We start from the raw sequence: 23,814 nt of genomic DNA, 5'->3' as shown, positions 1-23,814 counted from the left end.
GGCGGAGACACACCTTCCAGGAGGTGGAGGGTCGAGAACCGAATGCCTCCAGGTACACCGACTCGTCCTCGGAAGGATTAAGGGAAGACCAGTTCCCCCTCTGTTTCAGGATTTCTAGGATGTCTGAGAAGAAGACATCCTCAGAGGGGGACTATGGGGATCCCTCCGATTCATCCAAGTCGATTCCAGATGTAATAGACTCAGGGGAGTCCACATGCTTCTTCTTACATGTCTTCTTACGCGGAGGCTCCGCTGACAGGTCAGGAGAAGCCTCGGAAGAGGAAGAAATTCCCAGTGGGGAAACCTGAGGCATTGGATCTCTGGGTCCGGAAGCAAGAGAGTGAGAAGAGACATCAGCAGGCACTGTAGTGGGAGGAGCTGATGGAGCTGACCGTTGACTAAGCCCTGGGGCTAGTACGCTCCTCATCACCTCGAAGGCTCCCCTATCAGAAAGGCCAGAGGGCCCCCGCTCTGAAGAGGTAGGAACCCCAGGCCACAACAACAGGGAAAGCTCCGAGGCCGATGTCGGGGCCGAGCTCACCAGCACCGACGCTCCGAGAGGGAGAACGGGGTCAGACAATGGTCCGATGCCACTCGCCCCCTCGGAGCCGACGAGAGAGATCAGGCGTCCAGATCCCTCCAATGAAGGTATCAAAGAGGAGATTGGAGCAGAAGACGAAGGAGCCAAAAAGGGAGGTATCGGCTCCGACGCCACAATGATCACGGCTCCGAGGAGCACCGGCTCCGAACTCTGAGGGAGAGTCGAAGGAGGAAAAATAGGTGGAGTCGTAATAGCCACCGTCTGATGAGATGGGCTAGAGATCATCTGGGCCAATGCCTGAGACTTTAACAGCCTACTTACCACTCTCTCAGGTTCGTGATCTGAAAGTCTGGACGACCGAGAAGATCGGCTCCGATGGCTCCGCTCCGAGAGCAGGGGAGACCTCGGAGCCGAATGGATGGACTCCAATGAAGGGGATCTTGACCTCTTCTTAGATGGAGCCAACGGAGCCGAAGACACGTCGGCTCCAGCCAGAGCCGACAGCGAAAGTATGGGCTCAGAGGTATCGGCACCGAGTGGTGCCGAGACCGGAACTTGTGACTGAAAGGGATCGGCTCCAGCCGGAGCCAATCTAGGCACAGACAAGGAGCCAGCAGCCAAAGGCTTAGTACTTGAAGCCGACGGTTTTGCAGGTTTTGAGGGCCTCCCCGACGCAGACTTAGTCGGGGAGCCCTCGGGCTTTAACAAGCCCCTCAGTATAAGTTTATTCCTGCGCTCCTGCAGGACTCTTGGACTGAATGCTGACATACTGAAAAAGAGTCCTGCAGGTGCAGGGGTCCCAGGCAGTAAACACAAGAAGTGTGACCTTCTGTCAGAGACATTTTCTGACAGCACGAGTCACACTTCTTAAAGCCTGAGACCTTAGCTTCTTTAGGTTCCTTCGACATAACAGTGTCAAGGGTTCACAAAAGTAACAGAAACAAACACACACACACACTCTAAAAATATAAATTAACAATAAAATGTTAATACGGATACTGACACACCCAAACACTCACAGGATCCCTAAAAAAAAATTAGGAAAAGGGCAGGCTTAAGGCCTAACCTAAGAGTGGAGGGGGTGGGATATAAGGGATAAAAAGGGAAGGTATATGAAAAAGTAGTAAAGTTAAGGGTAGTTTCTTACTATTGAAAGAAATAACTATAAATTAACTCAAAAATGGTGACTGAACTCACTATATCTAAGACTTACCAGGAGCCGGTAAAAGCACCTCATGGCGGCAAACGAGATCTGGGGAGTTATCGCCTAGCATCATGGGATATAGGGTTGCCTCGAGCCGCTAAAATAAGCTCTTGAGCTTTAGTAGTGCAGTCGAGCCGAGGATCGGCTCCGAACCCATCCAGCAAGAATGAAGGTGAGATTGACAACTTAACATCTTATATTTTTCTTTCTTAGTTTAGATAACTTCAAACTCCACCGGGGCGTCTATTAGCCTTACAGGGTGTTTTCACTCCAACTGGGACATGACAGTCTATCATATTATTAAAAAAAATTGTAAAAATTATCCCAATTCTCACTTATATCTTTATTTTCAAAACTACTATACCAGTCCCAAGTTTCAATAGCATCCTTAATCAACTCAAAGTCTGAGTGATAATATTTTTCCCTATTTCTTAATGCTTAAGCAATGCAGAGGATGTGAAAACAAACTTGAAACTTACACTTAAGTGGTCTGAGTTTCTCAATTCAGGACCTATATTACAACCATACAGATTTACTCTCTTAGACAGCCAAACAACATCCAATAAGTTAGTTCCTCTAGTTGCTACATTCGGTATTTGAGTATAACCATTTGTCTATTCAGTTATAAAATAGTTTAATGCTTTTGATGATAAAACAGGAACTACTCAGTCTACATTAGGGGCATTTAGATGTCCAGCAATTAAGTCCACATTATCCAGAAAACTCTTCCTAATAAGGTTTAAAAGTTGCTACTCCATCTCCTTTGAAATACTAGGAAACTGGCAAAATATTACTGTATCCATGTTTGTCATTAACATCAATACTCACCATGAGAAGTTCAGAGATCATGTCATTAAATTTTGTGACAGTGTGATACTTACTGGTTAAAGAGGTAGACATCCCACTGCCGCTCCTATCGGTTCTAAAATTGTGATGGTCAGCGAAACCTTTGTTTGTTATTGTAACTGAACCAAGTTTCTGTAATCATTAGCACATCAGTCCTTTATCAGCTATACAGGCCTCTGAGTCTTCTATTTTTTATTTAAACTGTGGGCATTTAACAAAAGACATTTCAAGCATCCCTTATTGTTATCAGTTACAATCCAATATTTGACTATAAAAAATATTAAGTTAGTCATCTGAGTGTGCATTATCCTATTACCTAAATTACTTATTTATTTATTTATTGCATTTGTTTACCGGGAAGGTCCACTAAGCCTAGGTGACCCCATTTTCAGTGGAGGCCTGGGGAGAAAATCTCCACATGACATTAAACATGTTGAAGATTACAATAAAAGATAGCAAGCTAGTTACAGATATATAGATACCTAGAAGGCAAATACATACAAATACAGACATGTAGTTACAGTTATATAGATAACTAGAAGGGAGTGCAGTAAATAATGTTAGGCATTGATTTAACTGTGATATTAGAACATGCAGAGTACCTACATATTGACTACTTGAGTGGATAGAGGAGGGGTAAAATGGGAGTGGCATAGTAGAGGAAGAAGGTGAGAGGGCTATTTTTGGCATGGGCATAACCAGCAGGAGGAGAGGTGTTGTCTAAGAGATTTTTTAAAGAATGGTGGGTAGGTAATGGAGGTTATTGTGGTTGGGAGGGTATTTCAAAGTTTGGAAACAGTGTAGGAATAGAGCATTTCACCAGCATTTCACCAGGTGGGAGGTGGGGTTTGTCTACTTTAAGCAGTGTTTTATTTTCTGATCTAAGAGGTCTATTTGGTTGGTACAATGATAGTAAGGAGAGAGAGGGACATGCTGTGGGTGTATATATAATTTTATGTGCATTAGTTAAGTGTAGGTAGTTGAGATAGAGTGGTAGCTCTAGCCAGTTTAGTAGTTGCAGTAAGGAACAGTGGTGTGATGAGGATCTAGCATTGGTTGCAAATCTGGCGACCTTATTGTAACATGAGTTGAGCTTTGTTTTAAGCAATGAGTGGATGTTTGTGAGTATGGGGACACCGTATAGCAGGGATGAAAGTAGAAAGGCTGAGGCTAGAGTCTTTTTAGCAGCGTTATTGAGGTAATAGCTATGTCTATAAAGGTTGCCCAGTTTCTGATGTGTTTTTTGATGTTATTCAATATGTGGAGATCAAATGTTAGGGTTTCGTCAATAATGACTCCTAGTAGTTTAGTACTAGATACTACTTCAATGGTGGTATTATTTTGGGAGTGGATAGATAATTAAGTTCTATTTAGAGAGGTTATTTATTGGGAGTGAATAGGATCAGTTTAGTCTTGTTTGGGTGAGAGCTAGGTGATTGCATGACCTCCATTTTTCAGTGGATGTGAAGGCATTTTGGGTTAGTAGTTGCAACTCTGAATGGGTTTTAGCAGTGCAGATGATTGTTGAATCATCTGCATTGGATCATAGTACCATGTATAGGGGAGTTATGGAAGTTATTAATGAATATGTTGAATAGAAGAGGGCCCAGTATGGAGCCTTGGGGGACAACTGTGGAGATGCTGAGGAAGGGGGAACAGGATTGCTGCCATTTAGTTGATTGATATCTGCCAGAGATGTAGTTTGAGAACCAATTTAGGGTTGGGGGTGAGACACCTAGATTGTTGAGTTTAGAGAGTAAAAGGGAGTGTGAAATGGTATCGAAAGCTTTTGAAAGGTCAAGGAATAGAGTGGAGATGATCAGATCGGAATCACATGCTCGATTTACTGTATCCATAAGGAGATGAGAGCTGTCTTGGTGCTATGGCCTGGTCTAAAGCCATGTTGGGCTGGGGTGAGAAGTTGGTTATTAATTAAATGGTTGAGAAGTTGGGTATGGACACATTTTTCTAATATTTTTGAAATGGGAGAGAGAATAGTGATGGGCCGAAAGTTGGAGATATCTGCATTTTTGCCACCTTTGTGCAGAGGAAGAATATATGCTTTCTTCCAGATATTAGGTATGCGGGATTCTTGGATTACTCTGTTGATAAGTATACTAATGGGGTAAGCGATGGAGCTTGCGGATATTTTTAGGAATTCAGCAGGTAAGTTGTCAGGAGCACAGGTGCAAGGTTTAAGTTTTAGAAGGAGCTTTTTATGGTGCATGTGGGTATGGGAGAGAAAGAAAAATTTGGTAGAGAGGGAGGTTTAGGATGAGTAGATTGTTGGTCTGATGAGTTTGGGTTAGAAGGAGGGAAAGTGGTGGTCAGCTTGGCAATGGTGTCAATGAAATAAGAGTTAAAGAGAGAGGCTATATCAGCAGGGCTTTTATCAGGGTATGGGCAAGGATTGGTGTTAGAGCCTGGGTGTATAAGGGAATTTATTTCCCCCCAGAATTTTTGTGGGTTTAGCCTATGCTGGTCCTGTAGTTTATGGAAGTATTCCTTTTTGTTTTTGGTTACCTGCTGTTTGATCTGATTACATAGTTGTTTGTATAGTGTGAGGTCAGCTGGGTTTTTATATTTTTCCTATGATTTCCAAGCTTTGTCTCTAGTGGACATGATCTGTTTTGTGGCTTTGGTGAGCCAAGTGGCATGACTAGTCTTGACTCTTTTTAGTTGTGGTGGTGCTACCCCATCTAAGATTTTGAGAAATGTTGAACTGAATAATTCAACTGCATCATCAAGAGGAATACTTTTTTAATGGTTTCCAGTTGGTATGCTGTAAAATTTAATTTAGGGTTTCCAGAGAGAACTGGGATAGGTTTCTAGTTTGTTTTAATTGGTGGTTACTAATAGTTGTGCAAGTTTTACGTATAGCGAAGGCTGGTAAGTGGTCACTGATGCTGTTTGGTAATGTTCCAAAGGTGGAGATCTTATTTGGGTCAGATACAAGGATCCAATCTAAGACTGAGCCTTGGTTCTTTTTGGTATTTGGCCTAGATATATCAGAGATAAGCTGAGTGTAGTTGACTAGGTTGATGTTAGTTTGGGGGTCTTGGTTAGTGATATCTAAACAATCAATGTTTACATCCCCTAGGATGACTGTTTCATTTTGAATATGTTTGGATGACCAAGCTAGAATATCCTCTAGAATGGGAATGCTGTTACCTGGGGGAATGTATAACACTATGATGCAGAGGGTTTTATAGTTATTGGTTTACTAAAAGTTCTGCTGAGGAGAACTATGGAATGGATTTAGTGAAAGGGACTATTGTGTAGATATTTGGACATATCAAGGTGACACCACCACCCACCTTTTCTATGTGGTCTGTCGTTCCTGAGGCATGTATAGTTGGGGGGTAAGAATTCTGTGGCGTTGATGAATGGTTTAAGCCAAGTCTCGGTTATGGTAGTGAAATCTGGTTTGTTTTGGTGTAACCATGCATGGAAGTAAGGAATTTTTTTGATGTTTTGTATGTTGATGGTAGTAAAGTTTAAGGATTTTATGGAGTTGGGTTGGTTATGGAGTTTGTACTGTGGCCCTGGGTTTGGGTGTATGTCTCCACATATTAATAAGTTAGAAAGGGTGGTTTGATTTATAGGGTGTTGTTTTTTAGTTTTATGGTGGTAGTCTAGAATAATTATAGTGGGCTTTGGGTAGATGGAGGATTTTTACTTTAGCTTATAGAATTATGTCTAGAAAAAATGAGGTAGAGCTTATTGTGGAATAACTAGGAAGAGCCTGTGTGTGCATGGACGTTGAATGCAATGTTTTGAAAGGTATGAAGGTTGTATAATATGATGTAAGGTGGAGGAGCAGGTAGAGATGAAAGAAGATAGAATTATGATATTAGTGTAGAGAGGCATAGTGATACAGTGGTATACTGAGATAGGCGAGAAATTTGTGGGAGCGGAAAGAGTGGGTTAAAGATTCAGTTTAGAAATATGTAGAGAATTTGGAGGTAGGGGACAGGTGGTGAGGTATAGATGTAGTCTTTTGGTAGGAAGGAGGAGCTAGAGGAAGCTGAGAATGAAAGTGGTAGAGAGGATATTTGGGAAGCAGTATTTACTAACAGAGAGAGTGTTGGATGGAGTTGGAGGAGGAACAAGTAGGGATATGAGTATGTAAGGAGATAGAAAGGTGAATGTAGGTGTAAGGGAGGTGACTGGGTTTTGTAGGGGTGTGGTAGTTTGTGTAGAGGGTGGGTGGGGTGGAGATAGCCTATCAATGGAGTTGAATGTAGGAGGTAAGGATTAGTTAGATATAAGTCTAATGAAAGTGGGGTTGGGTGGGAATAGGAGTAGGGTAAGGGGGCAGAGTTAGCCCGATCGAGGGCGAACGGAGCGGGTTATGTCGGGAAAGATAAGAAATTGTGCTACAAAAACTATCTTAAACTTAAAACTAAGACATAGGACTGAGAGAGAATTCTTTTGCAGATCAGAATGCTTTATTTAAAAGTTAGGAGGTAAAAAATAATATCTAGTAGGGTTTAAAGGCTGCTACTTAAGAAAGAGGGAATTTTCTATGGCTTAGTTTAAGTAGCTGGGAATTTGGAATGTGGAGGGCTGGCAGGATGTGAGCCAGTAAGCTGTGCTTGCCATTAGTTGCACAAATACAGTAGCTGCAATAGAAAAGCAGGTTTTTACCACTATTTTACTTTAAATAATGTGCATTAGGTTCAAGAGGTACATACACTTTTAATGAACAAGAGAATAGAGGCTGAGCAAATTCTTGCAAACTGCACCTTTCCTTCTGCTTGAATTACAGTGACATTGGCCAAGTAGGGTTGTTTCTTCTGAGTGGGGTACCTGTTAAGATGAAAGGGAAACTGTAGGTAAAAAAGAGAAAAGAAAAAACGATTGTTGCAGTGGGACAAATAGCACTAAAAGAGGTTTAAGAGAGATATGACTAGAAGGTAGGATTTGAGAGGCAGGCAAATATGTGGTCTAAGAGCTATTACCTAACAAGTATTTAAAAAACAATGAAGTAAACAGTATAAATCTGTTATAAAATGAAGTAAACAGTATAAATCAGTCATAAATGCTGCATAAGTTCAGACTGTTCATTAATGAAGCAATTTAGTAGACAGGTATGTGATTTAAACAACAACTCTGTGATTTAAACAACAACTCCTAAAATCAATCTGCAAAGGTTTAGTTAAATGTTATATAATGTCAGGCTATTCATTAAATACAGTATTGTAGCTGAGCAGGATAAATAATAAAGAAATAAATGCCAGCTAACAGCCTACAACTAGTTTAGTTAGGTGCGTAACACAGGGAGCTATATTGTAACAAAAACGCCATCCAACAGTCTACAAGCTTCAATTGGGCGTATAACACAGACAGCTATATTGCATATCACAGCAAACCATCACTTTTAGCACAACTGTAGCATTACTACAGCTTTCCCAGATATTAGAGGCAGCTAAGTACTTTTAGACACAGCGATTATACTGTAACCGATGCTTTCGCTAGGATTCCATTTTCATACACAGATACAAAAAAAAAAAAACTAATCATTGTAATAAATTCTATAAAATGGTGTTGAGCTCAGAGATAGCAAGCAGGCTTATCAATTCACCTATAGTCATATGCAAAACCAGCATGAGATACTGCAATAGGCACGATGTTCTAACTTATGTGGATCGCACAGCTTTATCGGTCGCCTGGGGCATCTTAACAGTACAGGGGATAGGAAATACTATTTAAAAATGGCGCCAGACACCAACTAGCATAGATGAAGCCTTGGGCAGAATCTTATTGAATGGGGGGCAGGGCTAAATTATGCCGAGAAAGGTAAGAACCTGTGCTACAAAAACTAGCTTTAAACTTATAAAACTAAGACTGGGCTGGAAGAGAATTCTTTTGCAGGTCAGAGTGCTTGTTTATTTAAAAGTTAAGACATAAAAAATAATATGTAGTAGGGTTTAAAGGCTGCCACTTGAGAAAGGGGGAGTTTTGTATGGCTTAGTTTAAGTAGCTGGGAATTTGGAATGGGGAGTGCTGGCAGGATGCGAGCCGGGAAGCTGTGCTTGCCACTAGTTGCACAAGTACAGTAATTGTGATAGAAAAGAAGGTTTTTACCACTATTTTACTTTAAATAATGTGCATTAGGTTCAAGAGGTACATACACTTTTAATGAACAAGAGAATAGAGCTTGAGCAAATTCTCGCAGAGTGCACCTTTCCTTCTGCTTGGGTTACAGTGGCGTTGGCCATGTAAGGTTGTTACTTCTGAGTTGGGGCACCCGTTAAGATGAAAAGCAAAACTTTTAATGAACAAAAGAATAGAGCTTGAGTAGATTCTCACAGAGTGCACCTTTTCTTCTGCTTGAATTACAGTGGCGTTGGCCAAGTAGAGTTGCTTCTTCTGAGTTGGGACACCCGTTAAGATGAAAGGCAAAACTTTTAAGTGCAACTTGCCCCTACTAAAGAACTTACATTTTTTTATCAAAAATTTCCCAAAGGTAGATTACTTGAACAGAATTAAATAAAGATTTGCACCTCATCCTGTTTGTGAAAGACCCTGCTTGTAATCCAATCTCACCCAGAAAGCATGGAACTGGAAGAAGATCACTGAAAACCAATTTGAATTTAAAATGTTTTCTCAAATTAATTATGTTGTTTTATGGCTGCTAATGCATCATCAGTTTGATTTGAGTAATACCAACCGAGTATCTTACTTTTGTTAACAGAACTGATGTTAAAATAATTTGAAATATTTGGAGTCAACTGAAAAACCTTTGCTTTTACAGGGTTTATTGTATAGCCAGTTCCCTCTTAATAAATTTGGCCATAATAAAAATGAATATTTCCAATGGTGAGGTAACCTTAGATATACTTAAAATTATATAATTTCAGATGAGATTGTTTAGACATTAACCATTTGAAATGTCTGGACCCACTAAACCAAGTCCAGAAATACTGATTCTGAATGGTCAAAAAAAAAACAGTCTTGCATATACTAAGTTTAGGATTGCTATTTTTCAAAGCATTCACATTTGTCCATGGTATGGTGATCTTGTAGTTGGTATATATAAGTTGCCCACCACATCAGAGGTGAGAGGGGCTTGCCTCCCTAGAAAAAAGAAGTTTAAAGGAGAAAATCGATTTTCAAGTTTCACTCTTATCCTGTAGTTTCAGTCTTTTTTTTGGCTTGTTAGCACTCTACATCTGACTGCTGTCATTTCAGTAGGGAGCCTGGTCAGACTTATCCATCTATAATTACACAAGTCCCTTTAGAGACTGTTATTGAATAGCCTCTATAGAGGGTTTTCCAGTTCCTTTTTCAGGATGGTCAATAGGAGGCCTGGTATGTTGTAATCCAGCCCCACTGAAGCAGAGTTTGTGGCCTTGGATAGTACCTTTAGGACTTGTTCATGGGAGGTTTGAGGGGATGTGATTTAATGTAGGTATGTGATCTCAGAATGGAGGGAAAAGAGAGTGAGTGGGTAAAGTTAGGCTAAATGCATCTGCTAGTGAACTGGCTAAGTCCTCAGGATCTGAGTGTGGGATATCATTTACTATTAGCTCTGAGCAATGCTTGGTATTTTTTCTGAGGTTTCTAACATAGTTATATAAGTGGATTGCCCTTTTTCTGTCCAACAGTAATGTAAATAAGTATTTGCTGTTTTTTTCTGTTTGTGTGTGTGCGTGTGCGTGTGTGTGTGTGTGTGTGTGTGTGTGTGTGTGTGCGCTCGCGCGCATTTGTATAATGCTATTGAGACAGCTGTGTACCTTGACAAAAACACTAAAGGAATCCTGATTCCAACAAACATTCCATCCTCTCTGGAGACAATGCCAGAAGCAGCTCAGGAAAGTGTTCCCTTACTGGTAGAATCATTTGGGGTGTCAGTTAAGAAGTTTTGCCATGACAAGTGGGCAAGGTATTAGAAGAAATGCTGAATCCAATGGACAGTATATGGTTTCTTGGATAACACATTATGTTTGTGTTGTATGAAAGATTTGCACAGTAGATTTGAACTGGAAAACTGGGGTAGTTGTCACTATTTTCAAATAGAGGGATAGTAGGGTAGTTTCCACTTGCAGAAGGGTTACACTCCTCAGTCTCTCTTGAAAAGGCATATTAAAGTCACTGGAAAGGAAAGTTAATCCAACAGTCAAGTATCTGATTCAAAAGAATCATTGTGGATTCCATCCTGGCCCTGAAACAGAATCTCATGTTTTTTCCTTGCAGAGGTATTGCAGGTTTATGGGAATTTGCTAGCACTTTCTAGATATGCTTTGTAGATTTGAAGAAGACATATGACTGCACCAGTAAAGTTATATGCAGTGCTGCAGTTCAGGAAAGCCAGAATAGTTATGCACAGGGTGCCTGAAAACTGGACAAAATATACTTATATTCTGTAATATTGCTAAGTAAGTCCAAGCATAGTAAAGGTGAAGAAGCTGTTCATAGCAGCATACCAGAATACTAGGCTAATGACCCAAGAAGCCACTTTAATCCTAGCCAAGTTTCCCCAATATAAAATGTGTTAATGTTTCCCAAATGTTTTGTAGACTGTGTATATTCTTGGGTACACAACCAATTGCAAGCTTCTTTTTTCTAGGAGAGACCTGGATGGCAGACAAGGGGTATATTTGCAGTTCTCATCCACTGGTCCACGGTAATGAAGAACTCTGTTTAACATAGATAGGAAACCTGATCCATGGAAGGGAAGATTGTGAGACAAATTCTATTTCATATGTTCACAGGTAAGTATTAGATTAGCAGCTCTTGTGGGCCTTTTTATGGCTAGATAACTTTCCTTGGTGATACTCAAACTTTGTATCTTCTTTCTGTAAGATAAATACTTTAACAACTATGCCAACCCCCAACCCCCTCATTCAAGTTTATGTAACAATTTTATTTGGTGACAGAACAATGAACCACAGCTGCTACTAGGACTTAGTTCTTATGTCTTAATAATAGAAAGACATAACTCACGCATACAAGTACAGTGTTGTGATTTGTCATAGCGTAGTTCTAGGGTATTTTTTCAGAAACTCCTTGGAACAGGCTATTGTATGGATTTGATGGCATCTTTATATAGTACTTAGAAGAGGCCCTTTTGCTCACAAGGGTGGCATGACTTGCTAATGAAGTTAGACTGGTAGCCATTATGTATGTATGTATGTATGCATGCACATATGTATGCATTTATTTATTTATTGTTATTGGAACAAAGCAGTAAGGAAACTTTCATCATATTTGGGCCTAGCTTAAGTTTATGGAAATTAAGTATGGTATGGGCGGCACTGAAAAAATTCAATTCATAAGGATTGTTCTGAAGGAAATGGGCTGAGTAGTCAACCAAATGAGCAACTTTTATTCTCTACAAAATGACAGCTCAAAGAAATTGCTATTAACATTTCATGGCATCCAACACCAAATTGTCTCAAAATCTAAATGCAATGTATTATGAGATACCTGGTCTTTTAAAATGGTAATACTATAAAAATGTTTTAAACTGGCAATGCAAAAGTACACATTCAGAACATGCATGCAACCTGTAGCAGAAACATTTCAATTATCATCACAGATCCTCCACTAAAGAGAGAGAGAGAGACACACACACACACACACACACCTCTATTTTTGAAATAATAAGATATGAAGCACAAAGTATGAAGTTACACAGTATATTCGCTGTACATTCAAGACTCGGAACTGATTATGCCAATGCATGTTACAAGTATGTAAACACAGTAATACAAGCAACATTCTAAACACCTCAATAATACAATAGATGTGCTACAAAACTGTATTCTTGTTTGTTATATTATTGCAAGTTCAATACTGATTCAGTACTCTCAACTCATGTCCACTTCTGATCATTCATGTTTTACTGCAATAATATGGCTCATAACAGAATTATGACTGTAGAAGTAAAGCTGTAAGGCAAACTCAGACACATTGAATTTTTATTTTTACAGACACAAGGCAAAACACCATTAATAGAATCAAGAACAGTCACACTTGATTGGTTTGTTTGGACAGGACATGGTCTACCATAACTCAAGGTAGGATTTGAACTTTTACCCATGTCTTGTATATTTGGTTGGTACATCTCTGCTTAAAATATAGGAATATGTAGTGTAATGGTAAAGGAGTTTATCTCACAGTTGCAAGGTACATGGTTTGATTCTCACCTTTGAAAGGAGATTTGGCTTGGTTTAAAATGGCCTGCAAGGACACTTAGCCTATTACTTTTACTGTGAAACAGTCTTGTTAGAGATGGGCCTGTTTGTTTTCAGCTAACCTGTTTTGTTTGGTTTGCTGAAACACTACTATCAGACTGAAGCTCATCGGGAACTATAGAGATAAGTTTTTGAGTTCACCAAATTATGGCACCATCTTTGGTTTGCACTACGCAGGGCCTTGGTGAACTTTTTTCTTTACTGTGTCACCTGCTCTGACACATGTTTCTCCCCCTCTAAGTTTAAAAGGACAGATTGGCTTGGTAAAAGGATTGATAGTGGTCATGCAAAACAATGTTGACTATAAAATGTTTTGCATGAAGCTTTAGCTTTTTTATTTTGTATAATTAGGTGATACAGAATTATTGTAAGCTCAAGTTTTGATTAGCATTGTGTATCAGTTCATATTTGTCTTCCAAGTATTAATTGTGAAGGATTGAGTCTGACAGCATTATATAAAGTTGCTTGATATGCTGTACGATTTCTGTGATGATATGGTTGACTTGATCTCTTCTGGCTGTTTGCATTGCTCTTTCAGATTCACCATTTGATTCATGTATAGTGAGACACTTACACAGTATGACTAAACCCATGGTATTTTATAAATTGTTGGAATTCACTTGATTGGAACTGTGTGCTATTGTCATTTCCCATTTCAGTTGGAAGTCCAGATCTCAAGAGCATGGTTCATAGGGAGGACTTTCAAAATGGCTATCTATTGAGTAACAGCTTAATTCTAGATCTCCCCATGTAAAAACAGAAACTTAGCAAAAAAAGCCAGTGAATTTATACTTCTGACTAAATTTCAGTAGCTGGCTAATAAGTGCACTGCCTGGATTTCAGAGAAAAAAAAAGAAATCCTGAGGACCTGAAGGAAAATCAGCTTCAAAAGGTAAGGAAAAACACTGACTAGGAAAAGTACTGCAGGTATTCAGCAAAAAGCAGTGTAAGCCCCAGACATGACTTCCAGTACCCTAGAGGAAAGTATAAAACAATTGCACGCAGACCTGATTAAAATAAATGAAACACTGCTGGAGTATATCAACTTAAAAAAGGCTGGAAAAACAGATATTCAGATGATGTGATAAAACTGCAAAAGTCAGAGGTTGACATGAAGAAAAGGCTGGCTGAATTTTAGACTGCACTAGAAGAGATATTGCAAAAAAATAGAATTAGAGGACAGAACAAGTAAGGAAAACCTGAGATTTTCTGCTGCACCAGTGAAACTGCAAGAAACAGACTGTATTAATTTTATGAAAATACAAATACCCAACTGGACTGGTATTCCACAGAAGGGGTTGTTACTTGAAAGAGCACATTGTGTGTATGCTCCAAACCTGGCTATGAAAAAGCAACCTAGACCTTTAATAATGAAAGAAGCAATCCTACCAGCAGAAGAGTTAATTTTGAGAAAACTGTGGCGGAAGTGGGAGATAGCAAAGTATTTGTGGAGAATGATTTGTACACCAGGCAGTAGAGAAATAAATTTATACCACTATACAGGGAATGTTGAGAAGCAGGCATGAGATTCAAACTGATATACCCAGCCATCTTCAAAATATTATTTCCTGGAGGGAGAAAATCATTTCTTCAGGAAGTACATGCTAAGGAGGTGATACAAAAGTTTGTACAACAAAAAGTGAGCTATGAAAAAGAAGAAGATCCTGCTTCTAATTCTTCTGGTAATAAAGACCACAGAAAGACTGTGCCGGTGAAACCTTTTCCAATGTGTCAATGGAAAATGCTTGAGAGAAGGAAAAAAAGCACAAGAGTTGACTAGAAGAATCAAGAGTAAGTTGGAAATTAAGCATAGACAGGATGAGAGAGAGGAAGAACAGTAATAAAACCAATAACTTGGAAACTGACAAATGTGGATTAACTGTGCAGTAAGTGAGACCTGGTTCAAGGCTCCAGAGAGCACCCCTGCATTACCAGGTTACAACTCTTACCACACTTTTCGGCTACCAAACCAGGATTGAAACACTAAAGATGGAGGAATGTCCATATTCACCAAGGATATTCACACCACCAGGTTAGTTCCCCAACACAATGCTTCTGAAATTCTCCAGGTGCAACTTACACTAGGTAAGACTGCAATCCAAATTGCAGCTTGCTACAGATCCCCCACCACGTCCCAAGATTCTCACTACACCTTTCTAAACATACTGGAAAATATTAATATACAACCAAACACCCTAATACTGGGTGATTTCAAATACCCTGCCATTAACTGGGAAAACTACTCGTGCACCAACACCTTTGCCCAACGGTTCTTGGAATTCATAAATTCCAATGCCTTGGATCAACTAATCCGTAGTCCCACCAGGGGCTCCAATATCCTAGACCTGGTCATTACCAACATGGGAAATCAATGCTCCACACCCATGGTTAACCCCTCGTTGCTCAGGTCAGACCATAAGCTAATCACCCTTAACATCCACATCCCACCCCCACCCCCAGTAAGGAAACCTCCATAAAAAACTTCTCCAAGACCAACTTCATGCTACTCAAATCAGAAGTTACAAACTTCATGACACCCATGCAGACGGGAACTAAAAGTTTGACTGCTGAGTCCTACACTAAGGCACTGTACAAGAACATCCACTCATGCATGGATCGTGCCATCCCAAATAGAACCAAGATGCTCTCCTCCAAAAAAAGGAAGCCAATCTGGTGGTTCCCTGCCATAAACAAACTTTACAACAAAAGGAAAAAACTGTTGCAGGAAAGAGGAAAATCCCAGGATGCAAAAAACTCCCTTACCAGCCTCAGTAAGAAGCTGAGATCCCTCATAAAATCCTCCAAAGCTAGTTACGAAAATAAAATTGTCAAAGATTCCAAAGACAACCACAAGGCATTCTATGACTATGTCAAGAATCTAAATGGCAATGCTAAGATCTGCTCTGAGCTACAACAGAATGGCATTAAATATACTGATCCCAAGGATATTGCCAATATCCTGGCAGATTGATTCAGTGCCAACTTCACCCCCCTCTCACCCCCTAAATGGCCCATCTCAATACTGGAAGATTGCCAAATTCCGGTAATAACGGCCAAACAGGTAAAATACGCACTCTCCAAAGCTAAGAATACAGCATCCATGGGAACAGATGACATCCCGGGCTGTGTACTACACGAAGTAAGTGTTATGTTTAATCACACCCTCACCTCAGGCTTCGTGCCAACTGAGTGGCGCACAGCTACAGTTATCCCACTCCACAAGGGGTATCCACCTTGGATCCCGGGAACTACCGCCCCATCAGTCTGATGAGCCTGATCTGCAAGGCCATGGAACGTATTATCATGGAACTTATAAACAAAGACATTGGCAACCTTAAAACACTGGACCCCACCCTATTTGGGTTTGTGAAGGGCCGATCTTGTCTTCTGAACCTTAATGACTTCTTCGACTCAGTCTCCAGAGCCGTGGGCGAGGGTAAGGCAGTCCACACAGCCTATCTGGACCTCGCCAAGGCCTTTGATACCATCCCCCATTCTGGAATCATAGATAAACTTACTAAGCTGGGCATTAATCCCTACGTCACTTGATGGGTGGCCAACTGGCTTACTGACAGAACCCACACTGTAAAAGTAGCTGATTCCAAATCCAGCTACAGACAAGTGATAAGTGCAGTACCTCAGGGTTCAGTCCTGGGACCTCTCTTGTTTGGCATCTACTTCTCCGAAGTACAGGCCAACACTAAGGGACTTTGGCTAACAAAGTTCGCAGATGACTGCAAACTGGGAGCCATTACTGAATCCCCAAATGATGTGGATACTCTACAAAAGGGCCTTACAGAAACAGATGCTTGGTGCCAGAGCCATGGGCTCAAGCTCAATGCCAAGAAATATATAGTTATCCCCTTTGGGAAAAAACATGTACCCGTGAATTATCACATAGGTGGCAGTACACTAAACACCAAAAGTGTGATGAGAGACTTAGGGACACATGTGGACAGTGGTCTCATCTTCAATAACTACATTGCCACAACAGGAAATCCTTCTATGTGGCACACCTCATCACTAAGGGCTTTTCATCCAGAAAAAAGGAGGTCATTGTCCCACTGTACTCATCCCTCATTAGACCCATTATAGAATACAATGTCCCATTTGGTATGTACCTCTCAAGACATCTGCAACAACAGGAAAGGCCGCAGAAGTACCTCACTAAAAGAATCACAAGCCTAAAGCAGATGCCCTATGCTGACCACCTTAAAAAACTCTAGCTATACCCTGTCGCATATCGTCTACTCCGAGGCGATCTCTGCTTAACATACAAGGCCATGTCACACCCAGAGCTGTTGGACATGTTACACTTAAAGAAATCCTAATCTTTCAGAGCCACACGCTCCAGGGATCTAAATCTTGTCATCACAATAAAAAAAAACATGCTGGAGAGATAGGTTCCTAACCCAGAGACTCCCCAGACTCTGGAATAGACTGCCCATACATGTCAAGCAGAGCACCTCTTTGGCCGTCTTCAAAAGGAACCTTGATGATTGGATGAGAGAAAGGAAATTCACCACGTGAATCACGTTAGTCGCCCTGCTAGACATGAGGTCCAGGAAAGTAAATAGTGTGAGAAGAAATAGTTAGGGAATTGTTATGGCTAGGCTTGTATAGGCCCTAGGGCTGATAGCCTAGTACCAACCTATGAACCTATAAAAAGCAATAATTATATTTGTGAAAATGACAGAAAAAGAAAATCTGAATTTTACTTTTTTGGAATTTGTTAAATTTGCAGGGGACTGTGAAGCATATGCCCTACTTCATGTCATTAATGTTCGAAAATGCTTAGGAGATTGGAAGAAGAAGGAGAAATTCAACTGTAAGTAAAAAAAAAATGAATGCTACTATTTTTATAGTGCATGATTTTCTCTGCATGTTATAACGTTTTCTCTGTTATTGTTAAGTGCAATGGGAATACAGGGATACTAATGTAAACATATGCTCCTGTTTTTTTTTTCTTTATCCCTTCTTCTCTCTTTCTCCCTGTTCAGTTTTTTTTTTAAATCTAGTCACTGCAATGTAAAAAAAGTAAATGAAAAGGAATACTGAATATTATAAGTTTTCTTCTAGCAAATAAATCTATGCTTAGGAGCAATTTTGTATCTTGTCCTTATGTCTCCAGGAGACAATCTGATAAAGAGAAATGGCTAGGAGATAATATTCTCTGAAAGCATTCAAGTGTTTACCCAACTGAGAGAGCTATAAAGAAAACACAAAACCAGACAGCACTTAGTAGAAACACAGTCTGCACCATGCATCTTAGGATATATATCCTTTATTTTAGGTTAACTCATGTCTATGAATGTGGATGTTAGTTTGGAACACTTATTCCTATTAGGAGGGTAATATTTGAAGATACACACAGTTTTGTGATTAGGTTAATATGTTTTTGGGGCTATTTGGGTGTGCTTGTTCTTTTGTCTGAAGGCTTTCAATAAAACAATAAGTTTTGTAAGATGTGACATAGAGCAGGATTCACGATGGCTTGTACGGAGTCTAAGAGTCGTGTAAGACTCCATGCAGCCATAGCAATCCAGGAACAGCCCGAAATACCATGTAAGAGACCAGCTAAAATTAGAAGTTATGTACCTACCATAACGTTCCATGTTAGTTGTCTTCTTCTCGCCTTCTTTCTTGCTAGATGGGTTCGGAGCCGATCCTCGGCTCCGACTCGGCCACTCCAAAAGCTCGAGAGCTAGTTTCACCAGCTCAAGGCTCCCCTATATCCCACAATGCTAGGCGGTAACTTCCTCAGATCTCGTTTGAAGCTAATACCAGCAATAAATTTCCATAAGGAACAAAGAAACTCTTCTAGGTCTGTCCTGGCTAGGGGGAAGGAGGGTGGGGCCTTGAAAGAAGGCGAGAAGAAGACAACTAAAATGGAACGTTATGGTAGGTACATAACTTCTAAATGTTAAGTTGTCAATCTCTCCTTCATTCTTACTAGATGGGACCGCATCCCTAGCACCTTGTCCCAGGTGGCCTATCGGAACAGACTCTTGAGCACAGTGGAACCAAAGTTGGCCCGGTCTCAAGAGGCCAGGTCCAACTTATAATGAGAAATGAAGGTATGGGGAGAAGCCCAGGTAGCTGCAGAACAAATTGAATCAATAGGCAGCCTATCTTGAAAAGCTACCGAGGTGGCTAAAGCTCTAGTTGAATGAGCCCTGGGTTTGGATGGCAACCATTGATGTCTTATTTCATACACTAGGGTAATCAACGAAGAAAGCCATCTAGAGAGAGAGACTTTAGAGACTGGAAGGCCCATTCTACCTTCTGCATAAGAAACAAACAGTTGGTCAGATTTCCTGAATTGTTTGGTCCTATCTAGATAGTACCTAAGCTGGCGGTGAATATCTAAACTGTGCAACTTTTGTTCTGACCTATTAGAATAATTTGGGAAGAACACAGGAAGCTCAATGGTTTAATTCAAATTTGCCAATGAAGCTACTTTGGGCAAAAAAGATGGGTTAGTACGCAAGGAAAACCTGTCTTTATGAAAAACTAGATAAGGGGGTCGACTACACAGAGCATGAAGTTCAGAGACTCTTCTAGCTGAGGTGATAGCTACTAAAAAGAGTGTCTTCCAGGAAAGTAATTTTAGAGAACATGAAAGTTCGAAATTGCAGCCAATTGAACTCTAATGGTAGAAGGGGCGAACCTGCATGGAAAAGTTCGGATAGAAAGTCTAGAACTGATTGAATAGAAGCAGTGAAAGGATCTATGTTCTTTGACTGTGCCCAAAAGGAGAAACGTTTCCACTTGCTATGATAAATCTTCCGGGTGGAAGATTTATGAGAGGCAATCAAGATATCTCTAACTGAGTGAGATATCAACGGAAGCCTGGCTAAGGTCGGAATTGGAGGAACCAAGCTGTGAGGTTCAGAGAGGGAAGGGAGTGGTGCAACTGACCCGACTGATGGGTCAAAAGGTCTGGAACTGGGTCCAGATGCCAAGGTTGTTCCAACAGATAACGGTGTAGAAAGGGGAACCAAATTTGTCGAGGCCAGTAAGGGGCAATGAGGATCATAGAAGCTTCCTGAGCGATGGCTTTCTGTATCAGCTGGGATATCAGTGGGAAGGGGGGGAGGCATAGAGAAGTCCCCAGGGCCAAACGTGCACTAGAGCGTCTCTGCTGGGATGGCCTGGTTGGGGAAAGAGGGTGAAAAAATCGTCGCACTTGCTGTTTTGGGGAGTAGCGAAAAGGTCGCAGCAAGGCCTGCCCCAATTTCGAAAAACTTTCTCCAACACTGAGTTGTTCAGAAACCACTCGTGAGGCATGAGAATAGCTCTGCTCAATTTGTCCGCAATCACATTGGATTCCCGGGAATGTGCGTTGCTAACAGAAAACGCTGAGAAGAGATCGCCCATTGCCATAGTCTGAGTGCCTCTCGACATAGGGGGAAAGACCTGGTTCCGCCTTGTTTGTTGATGTACCACACTACAGACATGTTGTCTGTTTGGATTTCTATAGTTCCTACGGGAAGAGAGTCTTGTAGGGCTTGCAACGCTAGAAGCACTGCTCTCATCTCTAGAACGTTTATGTGCAAGTGGCACTCGAACGGTTGCCACATGCCCGGGACTGTCCTGCCCTGGAAATGCCCCCCCACCCGATCAGGGAGGCATCCGTTGTCACTGTAGCAACCGGTGGAGGAGGGACAAAAGGTCTCCCTAGGAGGAGTTGAGGGGATGAGATCCACCAAGAGAGATGACTCTTGCACGATTGAGTTATCCGAATAGGATGGGACATTGGAAGGCTTTGATAAGACCATTGTGTGAAGAGTATCCATTGTAAAATCCTCATGTGGAAGCGGGCTAATGGTAGGAGAGGGATGGCTGCAGCCATAATTCCCAGGACTTTCAGGACCTGTCTGGCCTTGACTTTGTTGTTCTGTAAAAGAAGAAAGACCTGTTTGTGAATGTCTGCTATCCTCTGCTCTGTGAGTCTGGCTGACATCTTGACTGTGTCTAGATTTGCGCCTATGAAAGTAATAACACGACAAGGCGACAAAACAGACTTTTCGTAGTTTATTGAGATGCCTAGTGCCTGACATGTGCGAAAAGTGTAGTCTCTGGCGAGGAGTAAGAGATGCCTGGTGGGGGCTGTAAGGAGCCAGTCGTCTAAATAAGGAAACACCTGGAATCCTTGATGTCTCAGATGAGAAGCTACCACTGCCATGCATTTGGTGAACACTCGGGGGGCTGTAGTGAGACCAAAGGGCAGGACTCTGAATTGAAAATGACTGGTTCCCAGCCTGAAGCGGAGAAATCTCCTGGAGCGTCGATTCATTTTGATGTGATAGTACGCATCCTGGAGATCTATAGAGCACATCCAGCTGTCCCGTTCCAAGAGGGGAAGAATGGACTGCAGCGTGACCATCCGGAACTTTGTTTTCTTGACAAACTTGTTCAAGTTGCTGAGATCCAAAATGGGACTCCAGTCCCCTGTTTTCTTTGGAACCAAAAAGAATTTGGAGTAGGTTACGGATCCTACCTGGTCTGCTGGTACTGGTGGAACGGCTCTTTTTGCGAGCAGCTTTGAAATTTCTAATGCTGCTTGTTCCCTTTGACTGGGTGGAACGTCTGGAAGGGATTTGTTGGACAGCTTCGGAACGAAAAGAAAGGGAATTCTGTAGCCTTCAGAAATAATAGACTGTACCCACTTGTCTTGAGTTAGGGATAGCCAGGCTTTTGGGTACAGTGACAACCTTCCCCCGACTGCCTTCGAAGGTGGACAGTCGGGCAACACCTCAGGGATGCTGAAAGGGCTTGTCGGAAAAGGATTCTCGACTGCCCTGATTCTGCGGGCCCCCTCTGCCTCTGGGGCGGTGTCTACCATTGTTGTTCCCCCCTCTGCCTCTAGAGGGGAATCGACTCTGAGCGTCAGGCAAGTCTCCTTGAGATTGTTTCCGGAACCACATCTTTCCCCCCTTCTGACCTTTGGGGTAAGGTCTAGAAGGAGTAGAAAAATGGACTCTGATGGCAGACAGAGTTTTGCCATCAGTCTCGCACCTAGTCAAGGTTTCCTTCACTTGAGGACCAAAGAGGGATGATCCATCAAAGGGGGAATTAGTGAAAGAGCTTAAAGGGGTCCACAAAGTTACAAAGCCGCATCCAGGCGTGCCTACGCAAGGCTACACCTGTACCTGCTGCTCTACTTGCTCCATCAGCCACATATGAAAGGAGGCGCATGGAGGAGTTGGTGATAGAATTAAGGGTAGCCAGCTGAGAGTTCATCCTATCCTGAAAACCCGCAGCTGTTGGGTCCTTCAGCATTTCACTCGCTTCCTTGAGTAAATCCCTCTGAAGTCGAGTAAAATGGCACAGGTAATACAGCGATTTCATTGTAAAGGTAAGCTGAGAACATCCGCTTCCCATACCTGTCCATCGACCTAGACTCCTTGTTAGGAGGATGAACAGGTACCGGAAGGATCAGCTAGCTCCTTCTTGGTAGCTGCAGCCACCACCATAGCATCAACAGAGACGCCCTTGGTCAGAAATTCTTTGTCTTTGGGCGTGATGAACTTAGATGGTCTCCTGGGGTGGGTTCCACTGAGTCAGGAGCCCAAGCCTTCTTTGCCACCACTTGCATAAGGGGATCAAGGGAGGGGACACACAGGAGGTGGAAGGGCTAGCCAACGCCTCAAGGTACACTGATTCATCCTCTGAAGGGTTGAGGGCTGGCCAATTCCCCCTCTGTTTTAAGATTTCAAGGATGTCTGCAAAGGAGACATCTTCAGAGGGGGAACGAGGGAACCTTCAGAATCCTCTAAATCAGTGTCAGAGGTGACAGACTCAGGGGAGTCAATGTGCTTCCTCTTACACTGCCTCTTCCTAGGGGGCTCTCCTACAGGGTCAGGAGAAGCCTCGGAAGAGGAGGAGATCCCCACAGGGGAAACTTGAGGAGCTGGCTCTCTACGGTCGGGGACAAGAGAGTGAGTAGAAATCACCGGAGGCACCATGGAGGGAAGGGCAGAAGGAGCCGACTGTGAATTAGAATCAGGTTCTAACACGCTCCTCATGACCTCAAAGGCACCCCTGTCAGGCAGAGCCGGTCTCCGTTCAAAAACTGAAAACTCCCCTGGCACCGACAGTGATGGCTCCGAGGCTGATGTCGAGTCGAACTCACCAGAAGCACTGAGAGGGAGAACGGGTCGGACAAGGGTCCGATGCCACTCGCCCCTCGAGCCGGCGAGGGAAGTCCGCCGAGATTCTTCCAAGGAAGAAATCGGAGCCATCGACAGAACGACAAGGGTATCGGTTCGACGCCACACAGTCTCGGTCCAACCCCCAGTCTCGAACTCAAAAGAGTCAGAGGAGGAATATTTTGAGTGGTGGGGATAGTCTTCGACTGTTGAGTCGGACTTTGAAGCATTTGGGCTAATGCCTCGGACTTAAGAAGTCGACTCACTACCCTCTGAAGGTCGTGGTCCAATAACCTGGAAGACCTAAAGAGTGGGATCTATGGCTCCGTTCAGACAGCAAAGGTGATGCTGGAGCTGAATGAACGGAGCCGATAGAAGGAGAGCGGGACCTCTTCTTAGTTGTCGGCTCCGACAACTTTATCGGAGCCAACTCGGTTATGTCTTCCTCTGCTCCGGCCGGAGCCGAGGACAGCGTAGGTACATGCATTCGAGATTCATCGGCGCCGGAGCCGATGTTCGAATGGACTTAGAGCTCCCAGAAGTCGGCTCCAGAGGCTGGAGCAAGGTCTGGAGGACTTAGAGGGTCTCCCGATGACTGAGTGAGGGACCCCCAGGCTTTAATAAGCCTCTGAGAATTAATTTATTTTTTCACTCCTGCAGGACTCTAGGGATGAAGCCATGGCAAACAGCACATGAGTCCTGCAGGTGCAAAGGTCCCAGGTAGTAACACAAGAAGTGTGACCGTCTGTCAGAGACATCTTCTGACAGCACGAGTCACACTTCTTGGCCTGTGACCTTGAAACTTTGGACATGTCCAAAGAGAATAATAAAATGTAATCACAAACACACACACACACACACAAC

The sequence above is a fragment of the Protopterus annectens genome, chromosome 1.part1 (genome assembly GCF_019279795.1).
Source record: "Protopterus annectens isolate FY-2018-M chromosome 1.part1, PAN1.0, whole genome shotgun sequence".
Classification (NCBI taxonomy): domain Eukaryota; kingdom Metazoa; phylum Chordata; order Ceratodontiformes; family Protopteridae; genus Protopterus; species Protopterus annectens.
This window is presented reverse-complemented; position numbering follows the sequence as displayed.